Raw genomic sequence first — 24,319 nt, 5'->3', positions numbered from 1 at the left:
CATGATAAGTCAGACACTGATGGTGCCACTGAATCCGTTATGGAGCCCCAGGCAGGGCTGCTGGTTGGTGTCTGTGTGCTGCGGAGCTCTGAGCTGTGCCACCCCAGGCACCCCCGACTCGGAGTGCCCAGCCCCGACCTGGCGGCTCTGCGGCAGCTGAGCGGGCCCGGCGAGGTGCGCGTGGCCAGCAGATGTCTCCCAGGATATTCCTTTGCAGGCTCTGCTCTCCCATATCCCTCTTTCCTGAGGCTCCCGAAACTGGGCTCGGTGGGTTGGGAGAAACGCTGTCTCTTTGCCTGTTCTCTGCAAATTATGGCCCCAAATACACAGCTTTGTGAGACTGAGGTTTTTTAAACCACAGCCTAAATTAAGGAAATGGTTTATAAATGTAAAGAAAAAAGGCAAGGGAAGGCAGCGCCTCTGTGTCTTCAGAACATTTCATGATTCTTTACAGCCTTGGAGAAAAGGAAGCAATGTCACTCATGGGGCATACAACATCACTTTTGACTGGGAAAATCATTAGCATTGCTGGGACTCTGCTTGGTTTTGCATGGGAGAATGGGTAGATGGCAGGAAACCATCCTGTGTGCAGGTGCAGGCAGTGTCGGCGTGAGGCAGATCTGCTAATCAAGCTGTACCTGCCGAGCTGTGCTGGCAAATTGTACCCTGGGCAGGCCTGGCCCAGGCGTGGGCGCTTTGCCTGAGCTGTGTTCAGCTGGAGGAGCTGCAGCACTGGGGATAAGTGGCTGCTCGTGGCACTGAAGGAATTAGTTGTAGAGGTGGAAGAGGAAGGCTGGAGTCCCCTGGTCCCAGTCATGTTCACACCAGACCGCGGCACTTTGGCCTGGGTGGGGTTTTGAGCTCAGCACAGGTCACACAGAAAATGCACACTCTGTTATCATCGTGCAGGAGCTCTCCATTGGCATGATCCATGTCTTTGAGAATACAATAGTCCATCACCAATCCAATCATCTTTCTGTGACTGAGGGGTTTATGCAATTATGAAAAAGTGGATGATTTGAATGTTCTATCCCTCTTGTGGAATTATGTTTGGAATTTATCCGGCGAGACAAGGGAAGGGATTTTGTTTGTTTTGTTTGATCATTTCTTATCACAGAACTTTGTTTGACTCAAACCACAATGATACAACATTCAAACAGCACCTTCAGATGTAATATTGATTTATAAAACAGCAGTGCACAGCTGCTAAGCTTCACTGTTTCAGACAGAAGGTCTTCAATTCCCAACAAATTACTGCCGTTTCTACCTATTTACAAATTAATGTTTCCTCTGAACCTTGTGCATTTCTTATTATTCTAGTCTGCTTTCTTCAGTTTCTGCTTAGAAACCTTGTGTGAGTGTGTATTATACAGCGATAGGGCAGCTTTAGAGCATCAGTTAAATTGGAGTTAAATAAAAAAAATCTAGATCAACGTTTATCCTTAGGCAAGTTATGCACTGAGTGAAATTAAACCACTATATGTACTTGTAGATTGAAGAATCAGAGGTGGAGGATGGGTCAGAAACACTAAGATCAAAGTTTTTCTTCTTTGAAAAAAATCCCTTTGAAAAGCCCCCATGCCACCTATTCTGCTTGTTAATGTTTTGACTGGAAGTGTCTGGCAGTGTCATCAGCAGCAGAATATTTTTAAAGACCTTTTTTTCTTATTTGGAGCTGACTCTAATAGCAAAGCAATGGATCCTTAGCAGCCTCTGTTATATGTCTCTTAAGGGAATATTTTTGTTAATTGCAAATATTTGATTGACAAACATGGGATGCAATTAGTAGGCAGGCACAGTAGGAATGTGCAGTGAACTGGATCTCTGAACCAACAGATCTCAACTCTCTCAGCTTGATCTGAAATAGGCAAGAGCATTTAAACCATATGTTTCCCTCAAACTTTTCCTTTCCTCTGAAAATTCCTTATTTCCCTCAACTAACCTTCTTTCACTCAGTGCACCAAGGGAGCTAATTCATCTACTGCGATCACGTCAAATAAAGACAGAACATTCCACACAAGCTGCAGACTTATGCTGCTTTTTGACCGTGGCAGTAAAAATTAATGTGGACAAGACTATGCATGCCAGTTGTGCCTTACAAAAGCCCTAGGTGAAAGAGAATACAATCTAATTTAACTTTAGACATTTTGAGCTTAATGGTCTATTGAAACAACCTGGTACCATCTGACTACATTTATCAATTATATTTCTTTTTATTTATACAGAGTACTGTCTTTCTGGAAAGGCTATAATTAAAACTTATCTAGATAAATTGTGCTCGGATTCTGTGGCACGAGAAGGAATTCAAAGGATTTCAGTGTTTTTATGTGTTCTTTTTCATAAGAAAAAAGGGTTGCTCTGAAATCTTTAAAAGGAAATAGATTTTCATAATTAGAATAACCTAACTGCAATAATTTTCATAATTCCAGCTAAGAATGGCCAGCAGGAAACGCAGTGTGGCCTTTAGATGGAAATGCTGACACCTCATGTTTCTTTTTCTGGGTAAGAAGCTGCGTTTTCCATGGAAAGGGTGCTCGGTCCCCACTCCTCATGGCAAGGGTCATTGGCAGGAAAGCTGCCTTGGGGGGTTCCACCAGTTCTTGGGGTTTTCAGGCCATTTCAGCTCCTGCTTTGTGCCATCATAATTGTTTCTGCAACAGCCTCGCACTGTTGGGGTTGGAGAAGGGTGAGGGGCCCTGAGCACCTTCAGGTCTTGCTGCAGGATGTGCTCCAAGGCTGAGGCACCTGCAGAAGGCGGGGTGGCCCAGAGACACCAGGGAGGTCACTGACCCTCCTGAGAGCCTCATGTGCACCTGTCTTGGACATGGCCAGGTCCGCCTCAGCGTCCAGTGCCACGGCAGGGAGGCATTTTCAGCAGCAAAATACCAATGCTGTTTGTCATGAAGCAACAGAGCCTGACCTACCCTCATGCACTAATGCTTGTTGTGTTGTATTGGGGATCCAAAGGACTGGGAGAGAGCACTCCTTTCTCTCTCTTATTTTTCCCATGCCATCAGCCCATCTTCCCATGAGCTCATCTCACTCATGGCAGTCCCCAGCCCCTGTGGGAGCTCTGGCAGTGCTCACACCAGTAGCAGAGTTTGTGTGGACCTGCATCCCCACACTCCCCACATAAAATCCCATGGAGGGGCTCAGGGAGCTTTGCTCATTTTGGAAGGGCTGGATCCCACAACATTTACTCCTGCTCGGGGCTACTCACATGACTAAGGCTGACTCACAGTAAGTGTTGCAAGAGCCAGCCTTTAATTTGCAAATCCCAGCAATGGTATGTGTTAATCAGACACTTCATCAGTGAAAAGAGTGCTAGATCCATAGTAGATGCATGGTAGGACTATAAATACAAGCTAGATTTCTTGAAAACTTCCTTGCTGAGTTTTGTCCCTAGAAGGGAAAACATTATTTCACTGCTGTCTGAGTCCCGAATGCAAAATTTCAGATTAGAACTTCCAAAAAAAAAATTCCATCTGTGGCGTTTCATGCTATGCATTTGTAACCCTGTTACTGAAGCAGTATTTGACAGGGGCAGTTAAAAAATACTTTTCAGGAGGTTGGAGAGTGTTTTTTTTTTGTCAGGGCAGTTAAGGAAGGTCCTTTGCAAACCCACAATAATTTAGACAGGGCTTCATGATGAACAACCTTGGTATGGCAGAGTTATTTTAAATGCTGATCCAGGTGCATGCTTGGACTTGTCAAGGTTGCCCTTAGTGAGGACCAGTCCCCTACAGATAATTCTATTTTCACACTGGAGCCGTTGTTGTGTCTCTCTGTTTAAGTGCTTGACAGAAAATGTCCACAGTTAGGCAGTGCATAATGTATACTGTCAATTTGGAAAATCTTTGCCTGTGACTGTGCTGAAAGAGGGACTTTGTCACAGGTCTTCTCTTCACAGCTCCACAATTTAAATTTTCCTGTTTTGTCATGTTAATGTAATTCACTTAAAATATTTAAATTGTCCTTAATTAATTGAGGAAGGAGATTATCATCGTGGTGAACTTGCAGGCAGTGTGAGGAACAGGCCTGCCACACTTTTGGTGAGCACAGGTGATGGATGGTGTTGACGTGAACGGCTGCAGTCACACAGTGTGTAATACACAAATTACACCACCATGTGTGTTCCTCTGTGTTATGAAAGCCTTTTGTTTATACATACCCAGCTATACATTTACACATTATGTAAATAAACACACATATGCCCATGCAATTTAATTGAATATATGGCTGTGGGTTAAGAGGCATGTTACTCTGATGAAAAACATCTTATGGTACAGAGTAAAAATATTTTCGACGTGCTTTTGAGCCTCCTGTAGAATTTAAGAAGGAACTGCAGAGATTTCTTTAAGGTAGTGGTTCAAACCATTGAATATGGAGGCCTGGTATTCTTCCAAAACCTTGAGGCCCTTGAGTGCCATTCTCAGAAACCCACTGGGTTTCATTTTTATCCAAGTCCTTTCATTCTTACTCAGTTATGAGCTTTGCCATCCATCTTTGGCATACACAAAATGGAACATTGTGCTGTGAGTTCTGTTTCAAATTATGTATATATTTTTAAGGCAATGGGCAAGAAATTATGCATGTAGATTAGCCTTTCCAATCATACATTCCCCCCAAACCTACATAGGCATCTCAGGGTGTAATGAAAAGGTGCCCTGGGTACGTTCAGTCACCTTGGGGGTGCAGCGTGGTCTTTGCTGTGCTGAGAGGGGCATGGAGTGATGGGCTACTGGTGCCTCCTCCCCACTCATCCGTGCGCCTGGAGGTGGGTTCCCACTGGAAAAACGCCTTGAGGAGCTGCAGGAGGTGCTGAACCCACCTCTGGGAGGGAGATGTTGCTGGCCCTGCCCCTGGGGCTGTGCTGCTCGTGGTTCCCCTTCTCCCTGGTGCTCACCTGTCCCAGCGCGGGGCAGCACGGGCCGTGCCGCAGGTGCCGCGTCTCGCTCTGGCAGAGCCCAGATTGGTGTGCCTGCCTCACAAAGGAATGTCTCGGTTTGCTCCTTGTTTGTTGTTTCCCCGTCTCGGGCGCTCAGCCGGGCTCCTCTGCTCCAGCTGTTGTGTGACACGGCGCAGCCATCAAAGCTGCGCGCCCCGAGCGGGGAGCAGCAGTGACAGACTCCCCGGTGCACCCGGGCCACGTCCCAAATCTATTGTTCAACACCAGAAGGCTCAGCAGAGTGACTTGACAGGTTCTTAAAGCACTGCAGAACTTCAGCAGGAAGTTTTCTGCCTTTGCTACCCCTCAGTGCCTCGAGGCAGACGCGAGGCGTGTGCCACTTGAGCAATTAACAGAAAGGGGGTGATGAGGGCTCCGGGCACAGGGACACTCAGGTGTGTGAGAACCAGCAGTCCCTCTGCTTGCAAGGGCTGACACTGGGGCGCTTTGTGCTCTCGCATTCACACACCGTGTTCTGAGCGTCTTTGTTATCGTCGCCTGATAAATAAACAGCCCTAAAATTACAGAACTTATTATGGTAATTGAGTGAAGAAAAGGAAATGCAAACCCTGCCTTACTATCTATTACATTGCCACTGCTAAAGTTGCCTAAACCTGTGCTGCTCAAATGATATTGTAATATTAGCCTTCTTCTTTTTTCACAATGATTGTTTTCTGTCCATCTCAAGCTGGATGTCAGTTCATTTAGATTTACATCAAGTAGTAAATTAAAATAATCACTCAGCAAACACTCTCAGCTCAGTTTTCTCTTTCAGTCAGGAGTTGCGAGAGATGCTTGAAGCATTCAAGCAGAAAATATTGCTGTCTAGATATTTGTCCTCTGGGTGATAAAGGAGGCATTGTCTTGGGACCCACTCAGGCCTCGGAGCTGATAGTAGCTGTGCATCACAGCTGTGAAGTGCGCTTTGTTATGTGTCTGAGGATTAGGGTTCAGGACCTTGTTTTTCTTGAAATACCAGACTGATCAGAGCTGCATATGTTCGGGGGAAAGCAGAGGTCGATGGTTCTCTGTCCACATTTTTACTAGATTATTTTTGGACAGAACTCTGGGAGAATACCCTGCAGCTTAAACCATCCCAAGAGTTTCTCATATTCTGCATTATAACCGTCATGGCAAACAGGCTGTAGTTTATCTCTGCATTGGAAACAAAAGACTCCCAGCACCGCAGACACGCCGGGCTTTGGACCCTCGCTGGAGCAGCCTCAGTTCTGCTCCTTTGTGCTCCACTTACCCTACAGCTGCCCATTTAGAGGCACAAATGCACCTTGATATAATAACCAAATCCAGAGGATGTCTGGCCTTAAGGACAGCACGGATCGACAGTTGGTCTTAAAGCAGGGGTGGCACTGGGGTGGTGTCCAGAGCAAGGGCTGGGGGGGACAATAAAAGGCTGTTCTGTGTTTCTAAGCTGTGTGTTCCAGAAAAAAAAAAACAACAAAAAAAACCAACAACAAAAAACATGTGGATTTATTTTTTCTATTAAAAAAATTAATCTGCATCATTTTTTCCCACCCCAGCCAAAGAAAAAAAAAAACCTAAAAACACCCCCCACCACCACCCCCATACACCCTGCAGTATTTATTTTGGCAAAAAAGATGTGTTCAGAAGCACTCTTAGTGAAGATGCTGTGGTGAGTGAAGGTAATACTCCCATTACAGTTGAGGTGTGAGTAAAGACTGCAGGATCTGGGCACGATCGGCTCAACCTACTCTTTGTGGCAGCACAGGGTGGGAGTTTGTGGGACTGAGGATGTGGGGCCAGACTCTCATCCCACTTTTGTTGGTGTGATACTACAGGAGCTAACTGGTTCTTACTGATAAATAGAGGACTTTATGTGGCTCCTTTGGTGCAGGTGAATGTACCTGCATGCATTGCAAATTCACCTTTCAGTGTCGGTCTGAATCTCCCCCTTCCAGAATGGAGCTCTGGTCAATGGGCAGAATATTGCCTTTGAAATGATTAATGCTAATTGTGGAACTCCACTGATGGGATGGAAAGAAGAGCATTTGCACATATGCAGTGCAATGCCTGAGGATTGGTTGCAAGTATTTATCTCTTTGGAAACATGTCCATGGGCACAACTTTTAACCCCATCAAGCTTCTGCATAAATTCCGAGGGTCACCCTTATATTTTTACTTTTGAAACCAGGCCTTCCCTCCCTCCATGGAGCCCCATCCCTGCCCAGCAGGGCCTGTGGGGTGGCTCAGGTGCTCCTCTCTCCATGGAAAGGGGAGCTTGGAGCTGTGCTCCAGGTCACCTGGGAGGTGGTTTGAGATATTAACTTGAGCTTAGGGGGTTTAATGAATGGCATGAGGTTGCCAGCTCAGGCTCAGCAGTTGACCCAACAGCTCCTGGACATGTTCTTACCAGTCCAGTTGTTTTGTGGATGTCATTGCCATTCACAGGAGGCTCTTGGCAATTTTCTCTTCTGGTGGGCACAGCAAGAACAATCCAGAATTATTTTTTTGCCCAGACAAACTGGTTTCCAAATGACAGAAGGATTACTGGAGCAGGATGTGGAAAAAGGAGCCTTGGCCAGAGAAGGACCAGTATAATCATTGTTTGAATTAAGCTCCAGCTCCCCACATAGATCTGTGTTCTCATACTCTGTAGTGCTGGACACTCTCCTGCCCTGCTGCCCTCGTGCTCCTCTCCCAAGGGTTTCTGTGGCCCAGAGCAGGGCCATGTGGAGGGCAGGGAATGATTCCTTGTCCTGGCAGCCCTGATCTGCTGTGGTTGTGCCTGCAGAAAGCTGGCATTTATCACTGGAGACGCACTGATAGCAAACCTTCCAGAAGTCTTGGAGTAGCAGTCAGTGCGTCCTTTGTTTATAAGGAGTCTTTTATATTTAGGGATTTTCCTTCCCTTCTGCTTCTTCCTTTCTTAGGAAATGACCACGGGGTACTGATCTCTGCTTTTGTGCTCATAGCAATAGTCTCTCTCTGTTTTACTTGTCTTCTGGCTTTTTTATTTTTTCTCACTGTTTTTTTTTTAATGCAATTTGCTTTTCTTTTTTCCTTCTTTGCAAAGGTTTGCTTTACCCTTCCTCACTCGTGCTACCACAGCCAACCATCAGCCCCTTTTCTCCTCAAGTTGTTGCTGCTGGTGGGGTTCCTTTAGTACTACATTTTCCATGCATTTCCCCCCTTCTTTCCTAAACCAGTTGTACCTCTTGTTTCTCTGTCTCATACTTAATCTTCTTCCTATATCCCGGCAAAATATATGAGAGGTGCCACTTACTTTTCCTCTCTAATCCCCCTCCACAGCCCTCAGAAACAACAGAAAGGGGAATTCTCTTGTTGATTACATTAAAAAAAAGAGAGAAAGACAATTCCTGAATTAAGGGAAAAGAAAACCTGCCAGGGCAGAAGGCACCTACAGCCTCCAACTCCTTGTGCAGAGTCCCATCTGGGAGGCAGAGATGTGAAACCCTCCCCTCCTGGTCCCTGTTTCCTCTGCTCACGTGAAGGAGAGAATGGCTAAGGTATTTCAGAGTGTAAACTGAACTGCCATACCAGAAATTACATTTGTGGATTTACATCACCTGCAAATGAAGTCTCAGAGTTTTATGTGATCCAAGATCTTCATGGAGAGAAGTACAGGCATTCACATCCGAGTTCTTCATGGAGAGAGGTACAGGCATTCCCACAGGCCTGTCATGACACTTCCTGAATTATTTGAGGCGTACATTGATTTCCAGATATCTCAATACCAACATGAATGTGGAAATGCTGAAATTATCAGCATATTGACATAAAACCCATGCAAAACAAGACACTGTTGTTTGTGAGTGCTGTGGCTTGGGCTTTGTTGCTGCTGTCACCAATCTCTGCCATCAGAGCCCTGTGTAACACCAGGCAGTGGAAGGGGGAACTCCCCTAGTCCTTTGCGACGAAAAAAAAAAGGAAAACAAAAAAAAGAGACATAATTTCCTGCCTGCAGGAAAAGAACTGCTGGGGTAGAAGGTTACCAAGGCCTCTGGCTCCTTGTGTGTAGCTGAAGAGAGTATTCAGAGAGTTCAAACACAAGTAGGAGATCTCTGAGTGCAGGAAACAAGCAACGCAGTACGAGGTGAGAGAATTAAGCCCAGAGCAGGAGGGCAGTTACCCTGTGTGCACCCACCCCCAGCAAGGGAGGTGGCCAGCACATCCTTGGAAGAGGCATCTTTCTTGCTAATTTGAGAACTGCCAGGAATGGCAGTATTATTTTGCACTCAGCTGTCGGGATCTGTGTGTGTGTACCTGGTTAAATGGCACCTTCCAAAAAGCACAAATGGTCCTTGATAAAGTCTTTGTGCAGTGCCTGGCAGAATGGCACCCCTTCAGTATAAACAAATGATATTTTAACGTCTCTGTTATGTAGCAAAATCTCAGTGTTGTGGCTGCTGTTATGGGACATGAGCAACTCTGCCTGTTTGCTGCCATAAGGGTTGTGGATTCACAGCAGGACAGCCCATTGCTGGTGCCTTCCTGCCTGAGGTGGGCTGAGATCCACAAAGGTCTCTGAAGTAATTCTAGTTCACTATTAGGAAATACTGGAAGTATGCAAATCATAGGGAAAACCAAGAGCCTTGCATCTGAGGTTTTCCTCCCTCCAACACCACAGATACTGTCGTGATGTTCTCTGGACTTGCCTGGTGACAGTGGGATGGATGTCACAGCGGGTTCCCTTTTGCACGGACACTCAGGTTTCTGAACAGCACTGTGCATATTCCACACTAAAAGGGCATCTCAAAAGGCACATGTGGCTGCAGCTGCTACCTGGAAATCCAGAGGCCGTTGTTTTCCTTATTTCATCTGTTGCTAGTCAGCTGGAAAGCACAGTGACCTATGAGTAATGTGGTCATCCCCAACTCATGCTGATAAAACCTTTACACTGCTGCCTCTTGCCATCTCTCCTTCTCTATCTCTCCGAGATGTTCTGATCCAATCTTGACTTCCTTTGAGGTAGGGCATTCTGTCTTAATGCCCTAACCCCCTTGGAGAGTCAGAGAGAAATGATTTTGAGATGGTTTTTTGTTGTGTTTTTGCCTGATAGACTTGTCTGCAGGGCTTTTATACCAGCAAGAGAGGATGTGACTCCATGGTCATGACCCAGGAGCCCTTTAGGACTCTGCTCCTCTCATTTCGTGCCTGCCATAGGAGGCACAGCAGAAGAACTTCCAAATCCCAGAGTATCCATTTGGTCCCAGGGGCAACAAGCCCCCATGTGTAGCTTAGAGCAACCTGGAGCTGGGAAGTAGCAAATCTGTTTCAATTCACTCCCTCCACCTTCTTGGCAGCACTACACATGTCCTGGCTGCCACCAGGCAGTCACTTGGAATATTTGCAATTCCCTGAGTTCGTTTGTGCCACTAATAAATGTTTCTTGTTGGTTCCTTACAGACCAGCATGGTGGATTTCATGAAGGATTTCTACAGCTGAGGGACAACTCTGTGAACTTCCAGGTAATTGCTATTTCTTCTGCTTCATTCATGAGCTGCTCTGGATGTTCTGACCTTTTTTTTAGGCTGCAGTCTTCTTTCCTAACCCCTTAAACTGGCCACCTCATGATCAGACTGTTGTCCTGAGTTGCAACTTAGAGTTACATTGAAGTGCAAACTGAAGGAAGTTCTCGTTCCCACTCAGCATCCAGCTCTTCTGTCCCACCAGTAGAGTTGGACCCTAAACTACTAACTGCCAGTTCATATCTGAGGGGATTTGCTTGCACTTTATAACAGGATAAGTAGTTGAACATGTACTGGATAAAGAACTGTCTGTCTGTCTGATCCTGCCATGACTGTGCTTGATGGTGGAACTCAACTTTCTTGTCCCGAGACAAACACTCTCACACTCTGCCTGGACAGTCCTCATCTATTCCTCACCTGTTTAAAGGGCTGAGATTTACTGTGCATTTTTGTAGTGGATTTTAAACTATTCTATGCTTACATTAGCTTTGTTCCTTTGAGAAACTGAAAGGTCAGGTAAGGGAGAGCTGCAGTGGGGACCTGCAGAGGAGCAGTGGGTGTGATGGGTTGAGAACCACCACATGATGATCACAGGAAGCCTCAGTCCCGCTGTGCTGCCGTGCCCGTGGCAGCAGCTTTGTGCACTGCCTGACAAGGTTGTTGCAGACACAGCTTTAGGAGTCAGATAAAAGCAGAGTGTTTTTCAGTTTGGCACCTGTCCATCCTCGTTATGATAATGTCGGTGTTGGGAGCTCCTTGGGGCAGGGACTGTGGCTTTCCGTATGTCTCGAGTCTCTCCAAGATTGTGGCCAGCATTCTGTGAACCAGAGCTAATAAATCAAAGCCAGTTTTCCCTCATGCGCTTCAAAACCTACTCCATTTTGGAACGAGGAACCATGTACAGCTCACTGCAGGCTTTGTCAAATTATTCCTCCCCTTCACACTTGGACTCTTCTTCATTTTCCACACACTTAATACTCACCCAGCTCCTTTCTGTAACTGGCAGCTGATCCAATTACACACTAGAGGTAGAAATACTGAAGTCTTACAGTTCAAATGTGGAATGATATGCATAGTCACTTTGTCACTCAAATCCTTAAAAGAAAAAAAAAAGGGAAGAAAACTCAGAGTTGCTGGCCATAATTAAGGGCAGAAAATAGAGCACATAGTTAATATGTCCCTGGTTTGCCAATACTGGGATGTCACAAGTATCAGTCAGGAAGCCAGAGCCATGTGGCTTCCCAGATAAAAACGATGGCTTTTTACTGCTGGGGCTACAGTTCAAATCCAGCTTAAGGTTCTAAATGAAATAAGACCCTTAACCTGTGCCAAAACATGGGATCCCTCCAGGTCAGAGCTGAGGTTATTGGCAGGTCAGTGGGATTAAGCCTGTGTTCCAGTGCCTTCAGCACCCTTAATGGCACAAATAAAGGAATTAAAGTCCAAGCCCTGCCACAAGGCCGGGAAGCCTGAAGTGTTTGAGCACCAGCACAGCTACAGAGACACAGAAAAAGGAGAACCTGGATTCTCCAAGGGCAGGAGAGCAGGCAGAGCTGGGGCACTGCCCTGTGAGTCTCACCTGCTGTGAGGCCACCACAGTGAGGTCCTTGGTGGCCACGGACTCCTCTGCTGCTCAAGGGCAGTGGAATATGGGCTTGGGCAGGCAGTGCTGTGTTCTGCCTGAGCTATTTCCTGGGCTCCCTGACTCACTTGCCATGGCAGGAACAGCACAGAACTGTAGCCACAGTCCCAGGTGGGATCCCAGAGGCACCATCAGCATGGGCAGCTCTTCACTGTGTAAGTCAAACAGCAAAGCTGCACTGAGAGAGAAGTTGGTGGTGGTTGCAAAGGATCCCAGTCCCTCAATAGGGACAGTAATGAAGGCCTGACAATAATGACCCGCTTTGAATCAGAGGCAAAGGCAGGGTGGAGGCAGCTGGTGGCAAACAGGTACCCCTTGCTTGCACTTTGCCATTTGACTGCTGTGTGTGTAGCAGGCCTGCTGCCAGAGCTGCACCTTCGCAGAGTTCTGGTTCAGATCCTGGGCTGGATCTTTGTTCAGAGGGCGTTTTGCATTCAGCAGAACAGGCTTGTAAAGCTGCAGAGCAGCAGAAAAGGGTCTGCAGCATTACCAAAAATGCAGGAACCTTCAAAGCCTCCAAGCTCCTCCAGCTCCCACCAGAGAGCTAGAGATGAGAATCCCACATGACAGAAAACAAGCAATAATTAAAAATGCCAATTTTGCCCAAAGAATTCCTTTGTTCGAGGTATGTAAATGTCTTTGCCTGCTTGTAAGTTATTTCATTTTTGATAGTTCCTTAGCTCAGTAATCTGAGCTTGGGAATAGAGGAGTCTGAAAGGAGTGTTACTCTGAAACAAAACACCTGTCTTTCAGTCAAGACTAAATTGACAAGCAACAATTTAGTTGTCTAAACTCAGAGCTTTCAGGATTTCAGACTACATAAATGTCAAGCTGCCTAGGTAGGGCTCAAAGGTGAGCGACAGTGTAGGCAAATATACATTGGAACTTCAATTATCCAACCCCTGATCACTCTCAGTCACCTGAAGTTTAAGCATGTCTTCCTTCACTCTTGGTTTTTACATTTTTCTGTGAAAACCTTTTGTACTGAGTCACCTCTGTCTTTGCCCAGAAGAGTCTTTAAACTTTTAAGAGCTCGTCTCCCAAGGAGCTTAGTGTGTCTGCCAGATCACAGCACCAGCAACCCCTCTCTGACAGAGCCTGTAATAATCCTTCACCTTACCTGGTGCATTGGGATAGAAGAATTAAAATAAATAAACCACAGTTTTTATCTCTGTTGTCTCCAGCTCAGCTTTTCCACAGGCAGGCATGGTGTTGGTGAGGCACCTTCCTCCTAACAGTGTTGTACCTGCATGGAAATGTCTTTCCTAAATGGTTCCTGGTGGGGAGATCGTGTCCTCTAAGGGGCAGCCAGAGGGTGGGATGGACTTTGCTGGTTAGCAGAATTCACCATTAGTACTTTGGATTTCATGGACCAAAGTCTTCCTTTCATTGCTCTCCTGTAACATGTTTGACACTGACTGATAGCCAAATATGCCTTGATTTCCACAGTTTTGAATCTTTAAAAAGCTGTTGAGATCCCAGTCAAGACCCTCAGAGAAATTTTGCTTTGCATCTTCCTGCCTTCAACACTTTTTCTCAAGACATCCCGTTACTTTTGAGGGGGTTTGTTGTGTTTTTTATCTCAGAGGTACCAGCTCACAGTTGCAGGTTCCTGCACCGGCAACTGAACTAAACCAAAAAGATCTGAGTAGCAGAAGAAAATGGATGACAGGAAAGTATGTGATGCCTCTTCACCTCCTTTTGCACCTTAATGTTTTCCAGCCTTATTCTCGCCCCATTCTTGGCTTGCATTTGCCACCTTAATTTTTCCCAGCACTCCTTACATGTTCTGCTCTCCTCTCTGTGGCAAGTCACAAAGGGAGTCTTTTTCTCTCCCTTTCTCCTTCTTCTTCAGCAACTTCTCCTCTTTATCCTTCAGGGGAGGAATCTAAAGCAGAGAAAGGATAGGAGATTTTTGTTTCATCCCCAAGGAGCATGTGAATAAGCCAGACCCTTCTGTGAAATGAGGGGTGGCAAATGCTAATCCTGGCTGTGGCTCCTTTCCAGGGACACGTTCTGTGGGGTAAAAGCTGCTGTGCAAGTGCTGCTGCTCTGCAGGGAAGGGGTTTGGGGTAGAATGAACCCCCTGAACAATGAACCAGCCCCCCTGAGGAAGGAAAAGGGGATTTCAGGCCAGGTCAGGCAACGTCTGCCTTCCCCTTAGCTGAAGGCAAAGAGCTTGATCCTACCAGAACAAATGGAGTAAGACATGGAGGATCCAGTGCTGCACAGGAAAACAAAATCCTCTTCTGAGTTGAAAGCAGAGTTGCACAACTGAACTAGAAGGCAAAATGCAGCCCAGTCATCTGTTGCTCTGGGAATGGGAAGAAAACAAAATTAAATGGGGATATTAAATGGTAAGTTTTGTGGGTAAAAAGGAATCTCATTCTCCTGGCAGGAAACTAATACTGCAAAGAAAATACAGCAACAGGAGAAGACCAGACTGTGCCCATTTCAATATTTAGGAAGTTCTGGTGTCTTAGGTGTTTCATGGCCATCAAAAATGGAAATGAATTAAAGTTGCACTTTAATTGAATTACACAATGACATCAATTTAAACATTAGTAAACAGATGCAATTTTGTGCAATGCTTTAAATTGTGTCTTCTCACATATGCATTTAATTTAAATTTATTGAGATGGTTATTTATGTTAATAAAATAATTAAAAGCAGTTATTTAAGACTAACTATGAAGTAGCAGTGTAACTACCTATATTAATAAGACAGTTAGTTAAGAGATAATGTCTATTGCTTTATGGTGTAATTGCAATAAACAGCTGCTGAGTTTGATTAAGAGCTGAAGTGGAGCTAAAGTGTTTGAGCAATCTCAAAAGCTGTTTGTTGTAAGTGTACTACAAAGCTCCAGTGATTATTCCTCTTATACCAAAAGCCACAGCAGAAACATTGAAATACACCATGGAAAGAAGTGTGGTGCTTTCTCCTGGGTGAGTGGAGCCTCTCCATATGCAGGGTGAGGCTGGGGAAGGACAGCTGGGGCTTCAGTGCAGAGGAGGCTTCAGGGGACAAGAATTCTGCTCAGAGCCAGATTCACCCCTGTGAGAGTTTACACCTGAGTGGTTGGAGGGGAACAGTCTGTGCTTGGGAGCTGTGTTTGCTCAGGGAGGGATGGCATCACTTGAAAATCTTCAGCTGGATCCCTTTCAAATTTTACAGGAAATTTCCGGCCTTGGCTCTAGATCTGACCTAGAAATTTCTTCAGCTTTTTGTTGAAGGATAGAGAGGGAGAGTGAGGCATGTAGTAAAAACCCTTCTGCAACTTTGACCATGAAATGGCTGCTGTCACTCTATAACTCCATCATTAACACGTGGAGCAGACACTTCCTGGTCCCCAAGCATGTCCTGCTTTATGGCTCTGACACACACCTAAACCACAGGCCATTAATTTCAGTGGGATCAAGTAAGCAAAGAGGCATTCCTTGTATTGTCATTGTTATTTACAAACTCCACACTCCTCTGCCTCTGGGAGATGGACTGGGACATAAGACATTTGCCTTTAACATTTCTGCTATATTAGGGATAGCAAGTCAGGAAAGAGGTGCTTCATTACTTAAAGCTCTTTTATTCCAACTTTTATTTGAATGCACCTTTGAATGGTGAACTCTGACACGTTGATTGAGGCACAAATGGGCGGGAGTGCTCAACTGCCTTCTACTGCTCCTCATTCCTGTACTCCATGGCTGCATTAGCAGCCCAAAAGGGCTGTGAAATGCTGCCAGGCACAATGTTACCAGCAGAGGTCTTGCATATTTATGGTTTTGCAGTGAACAAGGTTGGCCAAGTCCTACAAGAAGGGTTTGTGGGATTGGGAGGTCAGAACGTGTCCTGGGTGTCCTCCTGCAGGGCCGAAGCTCCTTTTCACATCACTGGCACTTGGGAATCCTTCCAGCAGGGTTCCAACTTTCAGCCAGATGCAAACATCCTTGGGAAGGTGGGTGAGTCCATCACTGCTCTCAATCAAGCTCAGGAAATGTGTATCCGAGTCCATGTGATCAAAACCCACCAGTCCATTTCCATCAAGGTTGAAGGGTTTTCACATACAAATGCTAAAAGTTCAAAAGGGGGAAAAAAAAGGTGTTAACAGCAGAGTTACACCTGTTTCCTCCTTTCATAGTCTATCCTGGCAGAGATGAGGTATCTTGGGCTAACCAGTCATGTGTGAGGGTTTGAAAAGTCCGACAGGAGAAGGAGCTTGGCAAAGTCGGGCGCACAGCAATTAATCCAAGTGCCAATTCTCCACTAATCCTGTGTGGCAGGGGTTTGCTCCCGGTTCACTGGGGAGGCAGGCTGGCAGGTGGGTGGGTGCTGTGTGTGCACTGCTGGGCACACTCACAGCTGGGACAGCAGGGCTGCCACAGGATCTGCCCAGACAGTGCCTGGCGGGGCCGAAACGGAGCGCGGGACCCGCTCGGCTCCGCCGGCTCCTGCCTCGGGAGAGGCTCAGGCAGCGGCAGGAAAGCCCACCCAGGGTACTGCCTTGTTAAGCTTCTGGGGCTTGCAGGCCTTCCTAACTCTGCCCTGGGGAAAAACTGTGTAACAATGGATAAAAGACTTGGGCCTCCCAGCTTAGTTACAAAGGATTCTCTTCACTCATCCTCTTAGTGAGAAATCCAGTTGAATGCTTTTTGAAATCTTTCAAATATTAAAAATAAAATAAATCTTCTTATTCTGTTCCCCAGCAAGATTCTTGACTGCAGTGCCATGTTGTCACACACTTCAGGTCCTTTAGAATGTCAGAAGGACCCCCCTCAGTGATGTGGCTGCAGCCAGGTACGCAGAGAAAAGGTTATTCAATTCTTTGTGTGCCTTCAAAAAGTTGAAGAAAAAAGCCCAATGAGCCCTGAGAGGGAGAAGATACAGTGGATATTAAAATAATTGGGTGTCAGGCTGCAGAAGGCTCACTGCTACTGCCTAGCTTGGATGGGATGTGCTCTGGAACAGCTGCTGATGTTTATTTGTTTCAGCCAGAGAGGGGACTGTTGCTGCCTCACCTGGGGCATGAACCATTGCAGTTTGATGCTCTGAACGGCTACTCCACAAAATACTTCTCCAGTCAGTTGTGAAGAGAACCAAACGCTCTTTTCAGCTGCCTGAGAAACAGGTTTGCTTTCCACTTCCTTCTCTCTAAAGTGTCATCTGCTGCCTTCCCTCAGTGCCAAAATCAGCCTGGATGTGCCCTACTCCCTCTTTGCTTTTCAACCCAGAGGGGACACACTTCGACACACACTGAGGTCACTTAAAACCTGAAAGAGCTGGGAAAATGGGAGCTGTCCACATGTGCCTCATCAAGGGAAACCATCAAGTGACTCTGCTACTTGTGATTGTAGAAGTCAGTTTTCCTTGCACAGAAATCTTCGACCAAGCACATTGTTGTCATTGCTTTGTAAAGAAAATTTCTTCCTGGGAAGCTCTTGCAAGCAGTAGTGGGTTGTTCTCTCTGCCTTCTGCCTCTTTACCCTCAGAAGGAGCTGTTGAATATTCAGCATCACTTGATTTTAAACTCTTTCTTTAAAGTCTTTGGTGCTTCTCAGTCACTTCAGAGATCATGCTGGTGTGTTGTTCTACCCCCTGGAGTCAGAGCACATGGGAACCTGAATGTTTTAACAGTAGGGATTTTTTGCTAAAGTTTGTGTTTAGATTCATGTGAAAAACATCCACTTGCCTTAGTTTTGGTTGGGGTTTTTTGGGGTGTTTGGGGTTTTTTGACATCTTGCTATCTCTGAATTTAGCTTTGGTTCATTAGTAAAGGAAATAAATAGCCATATTTCTTATTATTCACACTATTACAGAGTGTTTTCCAAGCCCATACATATCCTACAGCTTGTTAAATAATTCTTTATCCTTTAAGAAATTCCCATTAATTTCTAACCAAGAAGAGCAATAATAAGTTAGTTAGTCATCATATATAAAAATCTGAATCATTTTTACAAGTATCTTTAATGGCTTCCATTAATTACATGTCTCCATAAAAAAGCTACCCCTCTCAAACACAGCATCCTTTCATTCTTCAAGAGGATCTAATTTTTGAAACAACGGAAATTAAGGCACTGATGCTTTGTTTGGGCAAATTAAGCAGAAAAAAATCCTCACACGGGTCAAGCAGAAGGTAGAGGAGTCACATGTTCTATTAACTTGTCAGCTACCTTGGTATTATTAGCAAAATTTCCCCAGTCAGCCCAGCACAGTGCTGTGACTGGTGTTCCCTGACTGCAGAGTGCTCCCTGTGGGTGGGCTGGGGCTTCAGCTGCAGCCCAGGGAGAGGACAGGCCTTCCCTGTGCCCATGGCTTTGCCCCACAGGCCCTTGGCTTGGGTTCCGTGGTGGTTGTGTGGTCACCAAGGACACAACGCGAGCCTTCCCTTCCCTTCCCATGCTATGCCATGCCATGCCATGCCATGCCATGCCATGCCATCCCATCCCTGCCTGCCCTGCCCCAAGCAGTGCTGTGTTTCTGTGTGTTCAGCAGCACCAAGGGGCATTTCTAGGGTCAGGTGATGTTTCCTGTCTTCAAGGGGGCAACAACATTCCCATTATGGCTGGGTGGGGGGGAGCGGGGCGCAGGACCAGCCCCTTCAGGGGCAGCTCAGACTCCTGGTGGATGAAGTGGCTGCGAACCCCCAGCCAGGATCATCACGTCGTTCCCTCCTTTTGCCTGCTCTTTGTTAAACTCAGTATTACTTTGCTACCTCAAACCCACAATAAAGGACAACATTCAGGGCCCTGCCATCAGAGCTGCACTGGACAATGTTTTCAAACCTCTTTCAAAAGGCATCTCCTCTGTGTTCATCTGTCTCCTTCAGAAGACACCAAAGGCCCTGAGTAAGGGATGAAAAGGTCAAATGTAAAACAGAGGCCACCCCTAACCCTTCGTGGCCTCTTTAAACCTTTCCATAGTCCATGGGCTGAGAAACACTGAAAGAGGAAGGATGGTGCTGAAGCCTCTTCCTCCCCTGTTTTATTTCAGGTCAGGTAACCTTGCTCACTCTTGTGGAAAGCCCAAGGAGCTCCAGGAGGGATTTAAAGAAGAGATCTTCCTCTCCTGTTCAGGTGAATAGTCATGAATTAGACTCTTGGGAGACCAAAGCAGTATAAATACGTAAGGAAAACTTTTGATTACACATACTGTTAAAAATGCTACAAATACTTCTACTACAGTTAGGTCTGAATTTTTATGTATTTACTTATTTATCTTAATTTATGCTATTTTCCCCCCCTTCCTTGGGAAGTGAAGACTCTCAACAGATAAGGGAGAGAGTTTTGTGTTTTTGTATGCAGTAGGAGTCCAGTACTTGGCCAAGGCCCAGATCTATTGTGGCAAGAAAGTAATAGATGAACTAACTGGGGACTCAGACTCTCTGGCTGGCGTCCAAGAAACATTAAAAAATGTAGTACTGCACATAACAAGTAGGAAGATGCATGCAAATGTTGATGTCTTATTGAAAACTGTTAAGTTATTAATATGTTGGGCTTACAGACACGCATTTGGATTTTAAAACCTGCTGTCCAAGTTCATGCCTTGGAATTACCTGCTGAACTGTATGTCTGAAATAATATTTAAAGTAGTGTCACATTGGCAAGGTGGTTCTGAAGGGAGTGACACGTCTGGGTCCCTGGACTGTTCCTTCTGGGAGCATCAGCTCTGGAGCAGTGGGACTGGTCCAGGGCAGCTCCCAGGGAGGTTCTAAGCAGTGGTCCTGCTTTCCTTCCTCACTGTGTCTTTCCCCCTGCAAAGCAGCAAGTCATGCACATGACCCTCAGGACCTTGAGGGTCCACTGTCCATTGGCTCACATGAAAGATGTGGGTCAAGAGCTTTTTTTCGTTCCCAGAGGTGTCCTTGCCCTCTTCCACATCAATCTGAATGTTCCTAAGGGTCTCTTGTTGCACACTCAGCAAGATGCCCAAAGTAGGTGTGACCACAGGAGTGCACAGGAGCAACCAGGCTGGAGGAGGGGGAGCTGCAGCTGGGGCAGCTCCAGGGAGCAGCCAGGGCTGGCCTGGGAGGCACAAGGGAACCAGAAAGGATAATTTCCTTCTACCACAGCAATAAGCAAACAGTTTTAGTAACTGCACTTTATTCACAACCATAACTATCATCGCTGATATTCACTAGAGGTGTCAGATCCCTGGGTTTGATGCTTTTGCAGTAGTATTTTATCTTTTGCTGCAGAATTCTTACTTTTTTAGTAGGGAGTAGGGCTAAGAGGTGAATGGTGGGATGTGGGTTTCCACTTTTTTTAACCTGACCTTCCTGACTCCCTATTCCCACCTCATTCCTGCCCAGGGCTTTGTTTGAGCTGGAGGACCAGTTTGATGGTTGTTGTATGAAGTGAGCTTGCTCCTACAGTGGGTTTTTTTCTAATCTCTCAACTCTTAATTGTTGCATGCAAATTGTTTAATAAATAATGTTGGACAGAAAAAAAGAAGAATAGATATTAATTAAGGGAAGGATTTAGGCTGACTCAGTCTCATACATGAGACAAAAGGTTAAGTAAATGCCAAGGCTGCTATGCCTCTTCAAACAATGAATATTAGTTTTAGAATCATTAATGTCTGCTTAGAAAACAGAGTCATACTGGAGTCTTGTATGCCAAAATAACCAAGGCCAGGGCTGTTTCTTTTCAATCTGAAGCTAAATTATTCTCCAATAGAGGGCTAAATGTATGCAATTAACAGTGCTAGGTAGGACAACAGGGAACGGCACTTTTAATATGTAGCCAAATTGAGATCAAGTTTTTCTTTAAATCTGGTAACTTGGACATTTAATATGCACAACTGAGTTCTGCAATAGAATTAGTGAAAAGAAGCAGATAATTAACTCCTTCACTGCTTGTCAATGAAGACAGAATGATTAGTCTGCTGTTTACTCATTTCTGTCTTCTAAAGTTGCTGGATCTACAAAAGCAAAGGTTTTTTTCAAGTGCATTCCATACATGGGAAAAGATGAAGACAAGTCTTTATTAGAAAGAGAATTACCACATCATGCAACAACAGCTCTGTACTAGACATGTTACTTACCATGTTACCCACTTAGTATGAATGTGCCTAATAATAATAATAATAATAATAATAATGATTAATTCTCATCCAGAGATCTCCAGGGGAAAGAATATTTTTAGTCCAAATTTACTGAAGGAAAGTGAAATAAAAGATGGTGATGTGACTTGCATAAGGTGACTGGGTAGAGCAATGGACAAATGGGTGTGAAGCTCAGCCCCGAGTCCCAGGCAGCGCTAAACTGGAAATTCCATGGAATTTGATTGGGATGTCTCTGAGGTACAGTTTTTTACTGGTCAAGAAACCAAATCAAATTGTCCCTTTGTTTCTAGGCCTGGTTTGACTCTGCAAGTTTGAAACCCCTGAAGTTAAAATGTATTTTTACTTCTATTATCTGGAACAAGTCTGCACTTCCTTGCTCTGGGTCCTGCCTGAGTCAAAGCCAAAGGGCATCATTTTCCACGAGATGCAGCACAGCCTTTTCTCCTGCTGAGGAGGCTTTCAAAGCAGAGCCTTTGGTGGCAGCAGTGACCCCCCCCTGGAGCCAAGCGCCACGTGCAAATAAACCCTCGGGTGTGAAAATGGGACACTTGAAGAGCTCAAGTTTTGTTCCTGAGGCTGAAGTGCATTACAACTCTCATTTAACTGAGTAAATACTGTTATGCTGAAGTCCTTGGCATTGTCATCAACAGGAAGAGATAGCTTTGCTCTAGGGCTCCTTTCAGTGAAGGGCCTGTCCTGGAAAGTGTTGTATTTACATTTAGTATTTGTGCCATGTCTAGATCGCCCTCTCCAGTCTCTGGGGCTTGGTGCTTTCAGGAGTGAAGAAAACATGTCTGGAGAACAGGCCCATCCAGGGACAAGTCAAGCCCAATTCTGAGCCTGACACTTTAATTTTAGGCTTTTCACCTGCTTTTACTAGGAAAAAGCAAAGCAGCAGCCAAACAGCAGATTGTCCTTTTTGATACTGAGCTCCTCTCACAATAAGGGGTTTATTAGTTTGTGCTCACGCTTGACCCTGTATAAAAGATACATAAGGGAGCTAACAGGGGGTATTTTACTCTCCATATTTAAATCATCTTCCTTAACACCATTTAGAAATAATCTGTACATTTTCTACTAGTGAGTCTTTGTCTTTCTCTTTCAAGAACTTTATTTCTGGGGACTCTGGGTGACTAAAACGGCTCTCTGCTCCCCAGCTGCCTGAGCACTGGATGGCTGCACTGCAGCAAGCTGGAGGTCCCTTAACATAGTGGTTCTACAGGATGTGGCTGAGGCCACTGGGAACATCTTCCCCTTGGCTTCTCTCTGGTTCACCCCTGAGTGAATATTTGATTCTGAAAATGTTCAGCTTTCACTTATTTCACCATGAGTTCACTCCAAATGTCCAGGCATGGCCTTGTGTTTGCTAAAGGTCTGGCTCAGGCAGCGCTGGCGTGGGAGGATCTCCTGTCATGCAAAACCTGAGGTCAGACTGTCCCCCTGCATTCCTCATATGGGCAGTGCTGTCTCTGCAGCTCTGAGGTGACGTGTTCCATGCCACCAGAGAGAAAATTTGGGGGTTGCTCAGTGTTATGGCTTAGTCATGCTCATGATTTTATCCCTCAGGGACAGACCTCAGAGCTCGCTGTCTCTCCTGACAGGCACTGTTCATTGACTCATCCTTCACCTGCTGGAATTGTCCTCATGGCAACACTGTGTGACCAGCCTGGGGCAGGCAAGAGGTGCCCAGGTCCCTCCTCCTGGGGTCAGTAACCACAGACCCAGGTAAGATCAGGGATCCTGCTGCTGTAGTGACAGGGACTTCTGGGATATATATGCACATAAAGATACATGCCCAAACCAACAGAGGAATCCCTCAAACAGTGAAGGAGAAGAGAACTGAGCCTGTGTTGGTGTAAGACTGCTCAGGGAGGTATTTGTGGTCACAGGGCCCTCAGTGAGGGCAGGCAGCCTTCAGCCACTGCTGCCCTGCTGGAGCCAGTCCTGCCTTGATCTGCCAGCTGCTCCAGTCATCCCTTCCCTCCCTCCAGGCTGCTCCAGGCCTTTCTCTCAGTGCTTTTGCACCCAGCTCTGATCTGTGCTCCCTCAGCTCCTGCTGGTGCCTCCGAGCCCCTGCCCTGTGCCTCCAGCCTCACTTTCTCTCAGCTTTTACCTTGTCTCACTTGGTGCTTCCCCTGCCCAGGTGTGACAGCTGTGATGGGTATCCCGACACTGCTGCTCCTCCAGCCTGCCAGCCTGGCTCGTGGCCAGGCAGAGCTCAGCTGTCACACCCCCCTGAGGGCAGAGGTGCTTGTGTTGGGCTGGGTCTTCCCTAACAGACCTCCCCCACTTTTGTCCCTCAGCCCATCTGGGAGTGCCAACAGGCTGGGCAGGGCTGGGCGCTGCTCCTGGCAGTGTTTAAGCCCCAGCTAGAGGCGCCAGGGCACAGAGCCTGTTGTGTTCCGCTCAGGCATAATCCCATCATTACCTCTGATTTGTTCGCTCACGCTCCCCACGGTGCTTTTAATCAACTCCCCATCTTTGTGCCTTCACACCTTTCCGCTTTTCATGATTGGCTCTGCTACCTTCTGCCTCTGCAATGAAATAGTACCATAGAAATCCTCCTGCCTCTTACATACATTAACAATCCCATTTCTTCTCTCTCTGGTCCAGTGAAGGGATCTCCCTCGCCCACAAAGACACCACTGTCTCTGGCAGGCGCTCGGGGAAGAGCTTCTATTCATTATTCCCAAAGTCCAGTACAATGGGTTATAATTAGTTACTGGCCTCTTTGGGTTACCCTACCTTCAAAGGCTCTTCTATAGTTTAGAAGTGAAGGGAGATGCTGACATTAATTTTGGCTGTCTCTCCATAGCATTGTGGGCAGAAGATAAAACTAACACACAGGTAAAGGGATAAGTAACTCACTGCCCAAAAAAAAAGCAAATAGGGTCATCATCACATTCATTTCATGAAAGTAGTGGTGTTGGGGAGAACTCATTAGCCTTTTTGTTCTGCATTATCACCATCATTTATCAGCAGTTGTATCACATGTCACAGCCACTATCCTTTCTGGCATCCAGAGTGGGACCAGAGCACTCCCAGGGAATGCTGAGTTCCGACGCCAGGGCTGTGCCGTGTGATGCACTAGGCACTGTATTAATTGTGGCAGATAGAATTTTTTCCAATATACTCCTAAAGGGACACTCAATAAAGCAATGCAGTGTGATTTACCAACTCAAAGAAGCATGGACAAATAAAACCACA

Source organism: Pithys albifrons, chromosome 2 (genome assembly GCF_047495875.1).
Source record: "Pithys albifrons albifrons isolate INPA30051 chromosome 2, PitAlb_v1, whole genome shotgun sequence".
Lineage (NCBI taxonomy): Eukaryota > Metazoa > Chordata > Aves > Passeriformes > Thamnophilidae > Pithys > Pithys albifrons.
The sequence above is the reverse complement of the archived record's forward strand: the minus strand, read 5'-3'. Positions refer to the sequence as shown.